We start from the raw sequence: 16,330 nt of genomic DNA, 5'->3' as shown, positions 1-16,330 counted from the left end.
AGAAATCGTACAAGAAATCCTCCAGTACTTCAGTAGTGTAGCATATTTTACGGCTGAAATGAGTCCCAACTCACAAATTACTCTGCAAATTCTAAACTAGATCCTCACAGCAAATTTGACACAAAACAGCAAGACCTTTTTTTTTAACATACAGAGGTTTGGACAAAAGGCGTACTTTAGCTAACACATTGAAACCCTTTTAATCTAACCACCTGCCTCTGGCTAAAGTGTATGAAAATGCTCTTCATGGTTGTAAAGGGTTTATGTGCTTCAAAGGCACGGCTCTGACCGTGCAGTCCTCCAGCCCCAGAGAGAATGCGCTCAAGCCTTCGGACAAGTTTCTGAGCTCAGTCCTCATTCAGGAGACAGGCTTCCCTTTTTTTCACTTTTTACATAAGGCAAATTTACACGTGCTGATGATGTCAGCTCTAATTCTGCACACCACCTCCCCCCTCCCCCTCCCAAAAAACACTTACAAAAATAAGGCATTTTCCTCTTGAGTGCAAAGGACGTCTGTCAGAGATATAGCATGCCTTTAAAAAAGCATTGCTGTATTTGTGATTATGATATTGATTCATGATTGTATTCTAATGCATCAAAGCAAAGAAATCGCGAGGGGGGGGGGGGGGGGGGGTAACAATTGACTGCTGATAGATCATTCTGATTGGTTATAAAATGGCATGTGTGCATAATTGCTGCATTCGGATTTGTGGAGTAAAAACACAAGGGAAGCATCCTAAATCTGAAGAGAAAATTATCCTTCCCTCTTTGTGCATGTTGCTGTCACCCTGGATCTTTTCATAAAACCGCCACTTGCGTGCCTCGCATTTGAATTAGGCTGATGAGTGGAATCTGTGCCCACAGAGAGGCCAGCGGCGCTTTCCAACATCACATGATGCTTAATTAGGGATTCTTCTACATTATAAGGCTGGATTTGTGCCAAATGTCTATCAGTAGTTTCAGTCGATGCACTCATCATTGCGTTCGCTGCTGCCTGAGGTGCATCGCTGAGCTGCGCTCTCTCCTCTGGCGTCTCAGACAGAAAAAAACAAGCCTGTGAAGGTATCTCTAATTTTAGAGCTCAAGCTTCATCTTGCTTTTTAAAAATATGGTGTAACCAAATTAGAGAGCTAGTTGCACTTCTCACTTGGGAGACAAGGAGATGATAATTCTGGGGGTAAATGGGGGTACTGGGATGCACTGAGAAGAAAAATCATCAATCATTATTAACTACAAATCTTCCCCTCACTATAGCTTTAATCTCATTAGTGTTTCAAATTTTTTCAATGTACAAATTGCACAAAGACTGCTGAGAACCAATGGCAAAGTCAATGGTGTGGTGTGACATGGCATGATACAGTGTAATCCGTCTTCACACACAAAACGAGATTTTCCGTGAATTATTAAAGTCATCTCATCACTGCAGCTGCTGCTAGAAGCTCCGGTTAATAAAGAAACACACAGTAGGCTCGTTTGAGATACACATTTTATATCGTGGAGCCACTGCGGTCACACCCACTGAGTGGCAGCATTGGTATTCAGCTTGAATGCTGCAAAAAAACACACAAAAAACATCTAAAATGAGAAAAAGCTTTGAGATTGACTATACAAATAGATTCAAGAAGAAATCAGAGCCATCTTTTTACAGACAGCAAAAGCTACAGAAAAGAGAAGCAAATGGATCGCTGCAATTCGCAGAAACAACTGGAGCAACACGTGGCAGTTACTATTTTGTTAGATATGTTGAATTTTGGGATTAGAGATGTGCAGGTCAGCTTTAACATCACCTGAATCTGTGTTAAAAATAAATCATCCACCCGAACCTATGATTTCTCTGACTTCACATAACAATTATTCTAATTCTCAGTGTTAAGCGTGATGATATGACAATATAATACACTTAAGTAGGCAGCTTTTAAATGAACATTTATTTGAAGTGCCCTTATTATGCTTTTTCAGATATTCCCTTTCGTGCAGTGTGTAATACAGTTGTTTGTGAATGTAAAAGATCTGCAAAGTTATAAAGATCAGAGTGCACTGCACAATCAATTAAAGCTATTGTCTCCTAAAAGAAAGAATTGATTCTGAACTGCCCAAACTGTCACAATCCTAGGTCACCAGCCCAGTCACCACAGAACTACACTTCCCAGCATCCCTTCTGGTCCCCACTGTCAGGGTTTGGGTAGGTGGAAGTAGCGAGAACTCACGTGCAGATCAAATGGGCTTTTATTAAGCATAAAATAAAACAAATACAAACAAAACTACCCCGAGGGGGAAAAACAAGACAGACTAGACTTGACTCAGCTTGACTTGACAGCAGGGAAACACACAGCATAGATACGACAACGAACCAGCACAGGACTGCAAACACAAGGAGAATAAATAGGGAGAGCAAACAAAGCAGGTAACGAGGGAGGACAGGTGGGGAAAATGAATCAATAATCAGGTAACAAGGTGGGCGGGGTTAGACAATCGACTAGAGAGCACATGGCACAAGGAAACACATGACAAGCCATGTGCTCACAACAAACAGGACTAGAACACAAAACGAGACATGAACACGCAGCTAGTGAAAACTCATAAGCCACGTGTTCACACAAAACATGACAACATGAAAGCACACAGCCAGTGAAAAACAAGCTGTGTGCTACACAGCACAAGACAAGAAAAAACACATGCAGACAGAAGAGCGAGCGGCTCGAGCGAACTCGAAACCGCGCGCGCTCACGTGACAAGACAGAGCGCACGAGAACAAGCGAAAGCTCATTCCGTGCGCTCACAAAAGAAAACAAACACGCGGAGCATTGATGTCCGAATCCCGACACAGAACCGAAACCTAACCAGACAGACGTGTCGGGATCCAAACACCACGCCCCGCACATATAACAAGGCACGTAGACAAGTGAGTGCACGGCCCGAGCGCGCTCGGAACCGCGCACTCACACAGAGACGAGACAAAACAGGGAGTGTCAGAGCTCTGTCACAAAACCAAGAAATTAACTAGACCGAAGTGACAGAACCCTGACACTACCCCTCCTCCAAGGGACGCCACCTGGCGTCCCAAAGCGGGACATCAAAAACAAGACAGGAACATGACAAGACAACTCACCAACAGACAACACAAGACAGGAAGATCAAGACACAGAGACAAAGTGGGGAGGGAGGGAGGGGAGCCAAGTCAGAGCCAGCAGGAACATCCACAAAGTCAAAAAGAGGGACCAGGGAGGGACGGGCGGGTTGAGCCAGGGAGGCTCAGACCGATCTGGGGTCATGGCAGAAGACCAGGGTGGAACCGGAGGGACAGACCAGGGAGATTCCGGCGGGTCTGGAATCCTGGCTGAGGGCCAGGGCGGTGCTGGAGGAACTGACCAGGGAGACTCAGGCGGGTCTGGAATCCTGGCTGAGGGCCAGGGTGGTACTGGAGGAACTGACCAGGGAGACTCCAGCGGGTCTGAAACCCTGGCTGAGGGCCAGGGCGGTGCTGGAGGAACTGACCAGGGAGACTCAGGCGGGTCTGGAATCCTGGCTGAGGGCCAGGGTGGTACTGGAGGAACTGACCAGGGAGAAACCGGCGGGACAGGAGTTCCAGCTGAGAGCCAGGACAGTACAGGGACCTTGGGTGGTGTCAACAGGACAGGTTGCAAGGGCAGGGCCATCAGGGCAGGCGGAGCAGGCTGGCCAGGCTTGGGAAAGACAGGGACTATAGTGAGGAAGGCCATATAAGGAGGAGCAGGCTGCTTGGCGACGGCTTCCGGGCTGGCAACGGGCTCTGGGACAGCCTCCAGGAGCTTGGCCGAACCCGGCATGACAGGGAGCATGGGTGGCGCCGGCAGGGCCAGGAGCTTGGGTGGCGCCGGCAGGGCCAGGAGCTTGGGTGGCGCCGGCAGGGCAAGGAGCTTGGGTGGCGCCGGCAGGGCCAGGAGCTTGGGTGGCGCCGGCAGGGCAAGGAGCCTGGGGATGGCCACTGGGCCAGCAGCAGGCTCTGGAACGACCTCTTGATCCTGGAGTATGCAGGAAGCCTTCCTCCTTCTCCTCCTCCTCCGTTTCCTTGAGCAAGGGGGCGCTGCAGTCTCTTGGGCCGCCACAGGGGGCGCTGCAGCCTCTTCAGCCGCCAGTGGGGGCGCTGCAGCCTCTTCAGCCGCCAGTGGGGGCGCTGCAGCCCCTTCAGCCGCCAGTGGGGGCGCTGCAGCCCCTTCAGCCGCCAGTGGATAGGAGGCAGATGAGGCGGAACTGTTCTTCCTCCCTCCCTCTCCCCGAAGGGGTCATCGGAGGACTGGGGACCTGGCAGCTTGTGAGGTGAATAGGAGGTGGGCCAAGAGGTGGAAGGCCTCCCTCCTCACCACGGTTGTATACGTACCCCACAAACTGCCAGAATGAAAGAATCCCCAGCATTCCCATCTCCCAGGCAGGGACAGGCTCATTAAGGCCGTTGTTGAAAATGTCCTTGAGCGCAGTGTTGTTAATGTCAAGCCCCTCCGCAGTGATGACAAACTGGTGGGCAAACTCTTTCACTGTAGACACCCCTTGGCGAAGAGAAAAGAGCTTGCCATAGTGCTTCATCGTCTGACAAGTGGAGGGGCAAGCACTGGGAGATGGAAACAGGAAGATGACCATCTTTCTGCTGAGTCCTCTGATGGCTGGTTCGTTCTGTCAGGGTTTGGGTAGGTGGAAGTAGCGAGGACTCACGTGCAGATCAAATGGGCTTTTATTAAGCATAAAATAAAACAAATACAAACAAAACTACCCCGAGGGGGAAAAACAAGACAGACTAGACTTGACTCAGCTTGACTTGACAGCAGGGAAACACACAGCATAGATACGACAACGAACCAGCACAGGACTGCAAACACAAGGAGAATAAATAGGGAGAGCAAACAAAGCAGGTAACGAGGGAGGACAGGTGGGGAAAATGAATCAATAATCAGGTAACAAGGTGGGCGGGGTTAGACAATCGACTAGAGAGCACATGGCACAAGGAAACACATGACAAGCCATGTGCTCACAACAAACAGGACTAGAACACAAAACGAGACATGAACACGCAGCTAGTGAAAACTCATAAGCCACGTGTTCACACAAAACATGACAACATGAAAGCACACAGCCAGTGAAAAACAAGCTGTGTGCTACACAGCACAAGACAAGAAAAAACACATGCAGACAGAAGAGCGCGCGGCTCGAGCGAACTCGAAACCGCGCGCGCTCACGTGACAAGACAGAGCGCACGAGAACAAGCGAAAGCTCATTCCGTGCGCTCACAAAAGAAAACAAACACGCGGAGCATTGATGTCCGAATCCCGACACAGAACCGAAACCTAACCAGACAGACGTGTCGGGATCCAAACACCACGCCCCGCACATATAACAAGGCACGTAGACAAGTGAGTGCACGGCCCGAGCGCGCTCGGAACCGCGCACTCACACAGAGACGAGACAAAACAGGGAGTGTCAGAGCTCTGTCACAAAACCAAGAAATTAACTAGACCGAAGTGACAGAACCCTGACACCCACCTGCACACAGTCCGCCATCATCTCAGACATAAGCAGGCACTCTCCACTTTACAGTTGTCTGGTCTCGTTGTTCAACGCTGAACACCTACCTGACTACCCACCTGTCCCAAACTGACCAGTCTTCATCCATCTTCTGGGATCATCTTGTCTTCCGGTTTTCCTCTCGTTCTTCATCACCGCCTGCAACAGATAAGAACTGTCACTTTCCTGCCAGTATCACCATATTGATCTGCAATCCAGTTACTCACCTGCTCAAGTCCCTTATGTCTCTCAATAAACTCTGTTTGGAATTTACCTGTGTTTGCCATCTTCTGTTCCATGACAGAAACATTGTGTTGTGTATGTCGAGAAGACGCTGTTTTCTGATCGGCAAAAGCAAATTCTCTTTGTATACACTTACACAGGATGAGGATATGAATGGTCATTGGTTAAAATTGCCACAGTGATACAACAGCAGTGTAACCTTTTGTTGCTTACCCGTTATTTTACTGACGACTGCTTGCCAGGTCAACTTGGGATTTGCAAAAAGCTTATCCATTAAAGATGGTACCGTAACCGTACCCACTTTTTTTTTTAACCAACTTGCTCCTCTAAATCACAAACTGTAAGTATGATTAATTATTGATGCATATATTTTCTACCGAATGTTCAAAATATGTAGTTTTGTGTTAAATATTGTGTAGGTCTCCGGCTAACTCACATTTTTACTGTCTTACTGAAATACTTCTGCTAAGCAGCTGTGGGCCACTATTAACCAAAAACTGTATATTAGTGCAGATTGTCTATTGTTATTACTACTTTGAGTAATGATAAAGGATGAAACAAGATTTGTTTTACACACTTTATAATGTTACATCAGACATTCACGTTAGTGCTCAGTTAACGTTAACACCGTTATTGATCCAGTTAAAGGAACATGCTGACTTTTTGGGACTTTAGCTTATCACTGTATCCCCCAGAGTTAGATAAGTCCATACCAGGGCTGGACTGGGACAAAAAATCGGCCCGGGTATTTTGGCCCAGACTGGCCCACTATATGATCATAAACACCACCCATCTTTGCACGCCCTTAATTATATGCATACCATCTCCTATTCCTTAAAACCACTAATGCCATGTAATGGAGTGGTTATATGTAATAGGAACGAGTGAAAATTTGACATTTATTAATTAATACAGTTGAACTATACTCCACAGTGATGAATCCTAAAACAAGCTATAAGCTGCAATGGCATAGCAATACCAGTGTTTCTCACAGGATTTTTGGTAAAACTGTGGTGGGTGGACCTTGGTTCTTCTAGGGGGGTCCGGGGGCATGCCCCCCGTGAGAAAATTTTGTGCATTTTAATGTTAAATTCATCAATCTGGAGCACTTTCAGAGTTCAAAATTAAAAGCTCCAACCCATATTCAGTGTGCAAATTAAACGAAAAATTCAAACCTCTTTTAGTTACAGTGTCTATTTACATTACACCTACTACATAATGATAGTTATAATATTAATCCAATGACAGTAATAGCCATATTTTGTAAAACAAATGCACTAAAAAATAAAGGAAACTTTCATAATTAGTTTTGTACCAATTTCTATACTTGAAAGAGATAAGCACATGATCTTTTATTTTGACGCAAACTGCATCAAGCTTTTATTTTGGCGGAAAACAAGGTTTACAAACGCCTCTCATTAAATTTCTAGTGAATTGCGGTAATCGTCTATATATACTGTCTATGTAATCGTCAACTATGCAATGTGGAAATAATCTGTAACTGGGTTATGGGTTCCTACACTCGATCATGACATAGCTTAAGTGTTTTCTGCTTACCGCAGGCTCTACACTTTCTCATCTCTCTCCTGATCCTCCTCACTATCATCATCATCACTGGAGCTGATGAAGGGCAGAAAACATATATTTTGACACATTTTACAGTGTCTGCTTTAAGGGCCTGGTTCTATTTTTTCACGCTATTTCTCTGCACAATCCTTGCGTTTCTTCTCCATTTCGCTGACTATTTTGACAGATACACTGACACTGCTGCACGCTCGCTCACTCGTTTAAAGTTGTGATTGGGCCAGCCCAGTGTCAATCAAGAAAAGAACCAATGGGCCGCTGATCTACGTGTTTCATGGGCTGGTCTGTCAGAAAAAAAAAACCTGACTTTTTTTGACCACTGCATTACACCAGCACAAACCCAGCGCCGCCAATTAAGCAAAACAAAACAAAACGAATGGGCCGCCAATGTACAAATTTTATAAAAAAAAAAATAAAAAAAAATAAAAAAAAGATGTATGAGTATGAGATGTATCGGACCAAAAAGCACGTCGGCCCACCGGGCAAATGCCCGGTATGCCCGATGGCCAGTCCAGCCCTGGTCCATACACACCCTTTTCCTCTCCGTGCGTGCCGTAACTCTGTCTGACGCAGCTCCAGCTAGCATACTGCTCCCAATAAGTGACAAAATAACGCCAACATGGCCAAGCAAGAGGTTTTACCGCTTAAGAGACAGGTGGCACAGTCTTTCACCAGGGCCTCAATGTCTTTATCTGTCCCTGGCCACCAAACTCAGTCTCTGCAGCGCTGTTTCAACTTCAAGTATCCAGGTGGCCCTCGTGAGCCATTGACAAGATGTCCCATTCCACCCAGTCCGTGTGTGTGTGCGTGGCAGGGTGGGGTGGAGTAGTGCGGGACAGTAGATCAGCCACAACATTGTCTCTGCCAGGGGTGAACTTCAGGTCAAAGTTATACTGGCAAAGATGGTCGGACCAGCGGTGTAGCCGCAGTGGTCTGTGGCCTGTCCCAGACGTAGAAAGCAGTGCAGTCAGGGCCTGGTGATCTGTCCTCAGGATGAAGGCGCGGCCATAGAGATACAAGTAGCACCTCTCGCAGGCCCAGATGCAGGCTAATGCTTCACGTTCCCCCACTGAGTACCGCTGCTCCGTCTGATTGAGGGCCCGCAACGCAAAGGCGATGGGCTTCTCCACGCCCCGCTGAGTCTGTGACAGCACTGCTCCTATGGCTTTAGCCGACGCATCGCAGGGCTACAGATATCGAAGTGAGCCAACACTGGGGCTGTGGTTAGCTGCACCTTGAGCGCATGCACCACCTCAGAGCATGCCTGTGACCATACCCAAGGCTCATCCTTATGCAGCAGACGCCGTAGTGGAGCAGTGGTAGGAGAATAACTTCAGATAGTAGCCTGTCATGCCCAAGAAGGAGGTGACCTGTGCAGCCGAGCAGGGTTCAGGAATTGCCAGTATGGGGTCTACATTTGACTGAAGACACCATGATTTTTTTAAAACAGCTGGGGGCGGAGCTAAGTCCAAACGGCATGCACGTGTAACAAAACACACCTGCATGGGTCACGAAGGCTGTGAGGTTTTCAGCTGCTGGGATGGAGAGGCACTTGTAGGTAGCCCTGTCTGAGATCCAGTTTAGAGAACACGGTTGAGCCATGGAACTGAGCTCTTCCGAGGTAGGCAGTGGGAACCTGTCCGGGATTACTGCCTTATTCACTGCTCGCAGGTCGACAGACACCCGTGGGGCCCCTGATTTCTTCTGAGCTACCACCAGGTTTGAGACCCAGGGCGATCCACTGGTTCGATAATGCCAGAGTCCAGCAGCTGCTTAAGTTCAGCTGAGACACCGTCGCGGAAAGCCAGAGGAATGCGGCAAAGTGGTTGAATGACTGGTTTAACGGCGGGGTTCAGGAGAGGTTGGTGGGCAAAAGTAGTGAGGCAACCCTAGTGCTTGTGGGCGTGGCCGAGATCGCTGCGGGCGTCTCAGTAGCATAACTGCAGAGAAGTCTGCTGCCACCAATGTGTCATTCTGGCTGGGCAGTAATGTTGATCGGGGCATGGGGGAGGGGGCCGGGTAGTCCGTGATTGTTTGCTGTTTAGTCAGAGCCGACGCACATGCATCTGCACTCTCTATTTGTAATGCAATAGTGATTGCTCGGGACAGTGATAAATCATCCGGTTCTAATAGCAAAGTTTCACGTACTTTTGCGTTGTTGGTATGTTCAATTAAATCATTTTGTCTTGCAAAGCACCGAACTTGCATGTGCTTGCCAATCCACGACTCACTGGGCAGCTGGTGTCTTCCTTCCTTTTGTTTTTAATTCTCAGTTTTGCCTAAAAAAATAAAGCTTCAACCCCAGACGTTTTCCAAGCAGCACAGCAGTAATGACTTTATGAACTTCTTTACTTACAAGATTGATAATATCAGGAAGAAAATTATAACTATGCAACCGTCTACTACAATATCGCATCAGGCAGTGCATTGTAGTCTCATTCAAAAATAGTAAAAAAAATTATTCATTCATTGCTACAAGAGAGGAAGAATTTTCTAAACTTGTTAAATCATCTAAATCGACAACATGTATGTTAGACCCTATACCGACTAAGCTACTGAAGGAGATTCTTCCAGAGGTTGTAGATCCTCTTCTTAATATCATTAATTCATCTTTGTCACTAGGATACGTACCAAAAACTTTTAAGCTAAATTTTCAGTCAGGATTTAGACCGTACCATAGTACTGAGACAGCTCTCATTAGAGTCACAAATGATTTGCTCTTATCATCCGATCGTGGTTGTATCTCTCTGTTGGTGTTACTCGATCTTAGTGCTGCATTTGATACTATTGACCACAACATTCTTTTAAATAGACTCGAAAATTATGTTGGCATTAGTGGAATTGCATTAGCATGGTTTAAATCATACTTATCTGACCTTTATCAGTTTGTAGCAGTAAATGAAGAGATGTCTTATCGATCAAAAGTTCAGTATGGCGTACCACAAGGCTCAGTACTAGGACCGCTGCTGTTCACTCTGTACATGCTACCCTTGGGAGATATCATTAGGAAGCATGGAATTAGTTTTCACTGTTATGCTGATGATACTCACCTCTATATTTCTCCACGCCCTGACAGAACTTACTGTGGAAACCCGCAGGTGAATTTAAATGATAATTTGCCAAACTACGCCACTCTGGGAATTCCACCCAGAGAAATTAGTGTCTCTAAAGGACACGCAAGTTCGTTCACCAAATAAGAGCTCAGAGACATGGGTAACAATACAAAAACAATTAACTTTATTAAGTCACACAGTCACTTTAAAACAATCATTAAAACACATCAGGCCTCAGCCAAAGCACAGCCCATCATAAGAATTTGGCTCTAAGAAGTTCACAGGAACACCAGCTAACTGGGGCTTACCGGCCGGCAGGTTCAGGCTATCAGAGATTTTATCTGCCTATAGCAGAGAAATCATTCCTTTCACCAGGGCACACAGACACACACACACACTACTTTCCACGGATGAACACAGCACACTGTGAATAACACACCACCACCGCTAGAAGGGAATAGAACCGGCCTCCCTGCCTTTGGCACCCAGACCCTGTGACACAAAAACAGAGCAATCTTAGTAAAGCGTCATTAAAATGCACACAGAATGAATAAGAAACAAAGACCTGAACTACCCCCATGCTGATTTAACAATAAATTAAATGACAAAAACAAAACACCAAATAAGAATTAACAAAACTACAGAAGAAATGGGCAAGGCCTATTTGCCCTCAAATTACAATGAATAAATTCAGCAAAGGAGTTAGGAAAATGCAAAAGAGAGACAGAGCTGGTTTTAACAGTTTGCAAGAAAATAAACGAAGCAGCAAACATTTTTTATAAATACAAAAACCAAAGTTGCGTTAAATAAAATATAATAAAATAAATTAAACAGCCAACAAAACAAGGATCGTGTGAAACAAAACCAGTGTCACCACTCTTAAAAGGAAATAGCAAAGAAATCAAACAAGCCACACAAAATAGTGAACTGCAAAACAAACCCAAAGACTAGCACTCTTTGCAAAATGGAAATCAACAAAATAAAATGCAACAAAATTATATTAGAAGATACAAAGGCAAAGAAGAGCAGAGAGCATCACTTCTGGCCAAATGTAGATAAAGAAAACTTAAACAAAAACAAAAGAAACAGAAAATGTAAAGCAAAATCAATACAAAACAAAGCAGCAATGCTATCCGTGGGCAGGACATGAAACGCGCCCGGACTAGCAGTCAACACTCCCAATGTTTTAGGGAGAACACCGATGACGAATATGATGCGTGCATAATCAGGAGCATACACACAACAACGGCAGCCACAGCAGCAGTGCGAGACCCGCTCGAGAAACAGAGCAGCTGATTCAAACCATACGAATGGCAATCAAGCAATCAGAGCTTACTCTCTCCAATGTCCACACCTGATGCCGGAAGCAGCCACAGTACAGCCGCGTTCGCAACGCGTTAGTGACGTTGACAATGACGTTGACCTCAAGCACAGATCTATTCGGTTGCTAAGTCGTGACGTAACCACTCTCCGATAATACTCTTTCCGGGTCCAAAGTCCAGGTCCTCTCTACCTACCTACCGCTTTCGCTAGTGTTTTGGTTATTATTGAGTGTTTTTACAATGCCGCAGTGCTGTGTCCCGTGTCCCGAGCTAACTCACTTCAACCTTGTAAATCTTCTTTTTCATTGATGCCTGGACTCTACCCTTAATTATGCCACCTGAGTGATGAGCTACACTAACCAATCTGTTGGTGTTAAAGGAATTTAAACCCTTTTTGACCGCCAAAGGTGCCTCACTAAGAAGGACGTGATCGTAAATAAATTTACAGGTTCCACCATTGTTATTTCTGGACGAGAGGAGCGCTTGGACCCGGAAAAGGCTAAACGTCACGCGTGACGTCAGACTTAACAATCGGATTGCCCTTTATTTCCCTATGGTGACAGCCAATTGGCTTACGACCCAAATATAATTATTAGGGAAGGTAATGGGCTTCCCTGCCACATTACCAATTCACAAAATTAACGGAATGCATAGCTGATATGAAAAACTGGATGACTAGTAATTTCCTGCTACTTAATTCTGAAAAAACAGAGATTCTAATTATTGGACAAAAAACGTCCTCATGTAATAACCTAGAATACTGTCTAACACTTGATGGCTGCTCTGTCAAGTCTTCGTCGTCGGTTAGGAACCTGGGTGTGCTCTTTGATACCAATCTTTCATTTGAAAGTCACGTGTCTAGTATCTGTAAAACCGCTTTCTTCCATCTTAAAATATATATCTAAATTACGCCATATGCTTTCAATGACAAATGCGGAACAATTAGTTCATGCGTTCATGACATCAAGGCTAGATTATTGTACTGCTATTATGGGTGGTTGCCCTGCACACTTAATAAACAAACTACAGCTGGTCCAAAACGCAGAAGCTCGAGTTCTTTCCAGAACCAGGAAGTATGACCATATTAGCCCTGTTCTGTCAACACTGCACTCCCTATTAAACATCGTATACATTTTAAAATATTGCTGATTACTTACAAAGCACTAAATGGTTTAGCTCCGCAGTACTTGAGCGAGCTCTTAACGCATTACAGTCCTTCACGTCTATTGCAATCTCAAAGTTCCGGCCAGTTGATAATACCTAGAATATCAAAATCGACTGCTGGTGGTAGATCCTTCTCCTATTTAGCACCTAAACTTTGGAACAGTCTTCCTAACATTGTCCGGGAAGCAGACACACTCTGTCAGTTCAAAGCTAGACTAAAAACACATCTCTTTGACCTAGCATACACATAACACATTATAGACCTCTATAATTCAATGTTAGGCTGCATAGATTAGGTCAGCCGGAACCGGGAACACTTCCCATAAATCCTGATGTACTTGTAACATCATAAGAAATATGGTGTCTACACTAATATTAGTCTCTCTGTTTATCCTGAGGTTTACCGCAGTCCGCTGTATCCAGATCTGATGAAGGACCTGCGCCTGGACACGACGACAGTGCAGTCCTGAAGTGTCAACTAGTCTCTCCCCTGTGAAGGCCTCCTTCCCTTCCCTTTACCTCTCTACAGATAAAACATTGTCGGGATAATTCCGGTTCACGTTGCTGCGCAGAAGCGATAAATAATTATTTATTATAATTTTTTTAGGCCAGACAAGTAGCCTATGCACATGTATATTCAAATGCGCATACCTATAGACTGAACATGTGATGCGCATGTGCTCCTCGTCTGTGTTTTCGCAGGTTTGCGTTTTTGAGGTTTACGCAGAGATAACCTTTTTTTCAAAAAAATTCAAGGCTTGCACCTTGGAATCAATTTCAGGGAGTGTGTTCTCGAGACACCAGGCACTGTTTTGTGGATGAGCGACCGGAGCGCGTTGAGTGTTTTCTGTTAGAACGGTGTCGTGTTAGCGGCCCCTAAGTTAATAAACTAATGATCTTTACAACGGAAGTGAATCAATCAATCAAAACTAACTTTAGCTGAACAATAACTTTATTCTAGAGCTGCTGTAAAGCCTAAACAATCTCTGTTACTGTAATTTCCTATTATCACTGTAAAGCTGCTTTGAAACAATATATAGGCCTATTGTTAAAAGCGCTGTATAAATGAAGGTGACTTGACTTGACTTGACATTGCTGCTTAGACAAGTAGACCCCGCAACTGCGTATCTTAATGAGAGTTTACAAATTAGTGCTTGATGAAAATTAAGTTAAATGTTGTAACATTTCCAGTGTGTTTTCACTGTTACTGGCTGATTAAAGCTGTTTTGCAATTATATTCCTGGTCACCAGGGGGTGATGGCCTCGGGTGAGGGGGTTTGAAAACCCATATAAGCAAGAACAAGTGATCTAGCCTTTAAGCTATGTGATGCCTCAACTTGAAAATGGCTCACACTTAAATAAAGAGGGGTTTTGAGTTAAGGCTCCACTTTTAGGCCTTCTTGTGGTCACTAATTGAGGAACAGTGTGTTCGCAACGCTCAGTGTAGAAAATGTATATTTCATCAACTATGTTTGTTTGGTGTGCCACCTGGAATCTATGCATTCACCATGGACTTTAGACCAGCATACATTTTTCTTCGTTTGGATTACCTTTGTTTGTGGATTATATTTTTTATTTTCCAACTTTGCCTTTGAGGACTACTATTTTTGTCTGAGTGAGTTATTATGACGAGACGGTGGTCGTGACTGAACTAACTTTGAACTGAACTTTTGTGCAAAGACACTCTGATTGATCATCGCTGGATTACAGGTTCCTTATATTCATTACACACACATTATCCATATTCCCTTATTATTGTGTGGACTTGTTGGGCCTGGTTTTGGGTGATTGTGGGGTAATGTTGCTTCCTGGTGTGGTTGTATTTTGTATTTCATTTCAACTTTTCTTTTTGGTATTCGTTTTTTAACTGGTGTTTGGCTCTATATTTGGCTGTGGTTTGAACTGTATATTTGGATGTGGTTCCCCACTTATTTTCATTTAGTCTTTTATTTCGGACGAGTGTTACAACGTGCTCATATTTCCATCATTATGTTGGAAAACACTTTCATCAGAATAATTTCTGTTAAAGCTGTTGAGTAATTAATCAATATCTTGTGTAGGCTTTTTCAGTTGTTTTTTATAATGACCACTTGTAGGTGCTCTAGGCATATGTTTTCCTTGAATGGTTTTCACTAAGGTGAAATATGTTGTTGTTGAAAACAAAAGTAAAAGAGTGACACACGTTCATTGCGTTTTACCGTGAAATGAGAGTTTAATTTCTTTATTAAAACTAACACATTAAAGGATGTGTAGGCAATTTCAAAGAGGCTAGCAATAGCTAGCTTTGATAGCCAGCCTCCTCCAAAAAAAATCATGACCGCACACAGCAGAGTCTGGAAAGTGTCATGAGATAAATTACCTCATGTGTCAAAGCACATAACATCACAATAATAATGAGCATAAACAACTTTCAGAGCTCTAGTTGTACCACCTGACTGCTGCAGATTAATTTCGGCATTGATAGTGTTGACATAGAAACACATAAATCAGAGGAACAGCTCTGGGTAGAATGTCACGGGTTGCCATTTCATTAATATGTGTGGCAGAGCGGGTTAGATCCCGCTCTATTATTGGTGGTTGTCACATGAGTGATAGATGTGACAGCCTATTGGCCGCTGTCCCTGGCCTATTTAAAGACTGTGTTTATACCACCTGGTCAGAGCCATAGAGAGAGAGAGTTGCGACACTCTTTGATGTCGCCGCTATGGCTGTCACGTGGTTCATGTAAGCCCCAATAGTTCCAAAACGTACGCTGGCTGTCATGTTCTTCTATGGGGCAGACAGCAGCGATTGCATTATTGAACGGTAAATATAAAATAAAACACACACCCAAGTACTTTTTCAGCTGTTATTGCATTATTGCATTTTGTTAATGTCAGTTTTGCATTTGGAGATAAGTTTTAGGCTATATTTTTGGAGGGAAAAGCTTAGTGTTCATGTTCGCATGGGTAGTAGCACTGGCTTTAGCGGCTCTAACTTAACTTTTCCATATCATTCATCTGATGATGGACGTCTCATGATATTTATTTTAGCACAACTGGGCTGTATTAGGCTATTGATTCCCGTGATTTTGCTTATAAATTTTGATTCAGCCATTAGCCTACCTTCGTGATCACGCAAAGAGTTCTGCCGTGGCGGTCCGTTCAGAATTCGCTTAGAAGCTAGCTCACTTCTTCTGATGAAAGTGGCCACCCCCAGGACCACAACGTGAAACATGATCATGTTAAAGGTATAGCGGAGGATGTTTTACTTCCTGGTGGGTAGTCTAAACTATTGGTCCTCCTAATTGTCAATCATTCTGGTGAATCAATCAAACTTTTCAAAAAGTGGAGAGGGCGGGTCTTATCTAAAATTTGGAAAGATCCTCCGCTATACCTTTAAGACTAAGAATATTATTTTAAGATTAAGCCATACACATTATCAAAACTATAA

This window comes from Leuciscus leuciscus (assembly GCF_965113295.1).
Source record: "Leuciscus leuciscus genome assembly, chromosome: 18".
NCBI lineage: Eukaryota > Metazoa > Chordata > Actinopteri > Cypriniformes > Leuciscidae > Leuciscus > Leuciscus leuciscus.
Note: the sequence above shows the minus strand (reverse complement) of the source record.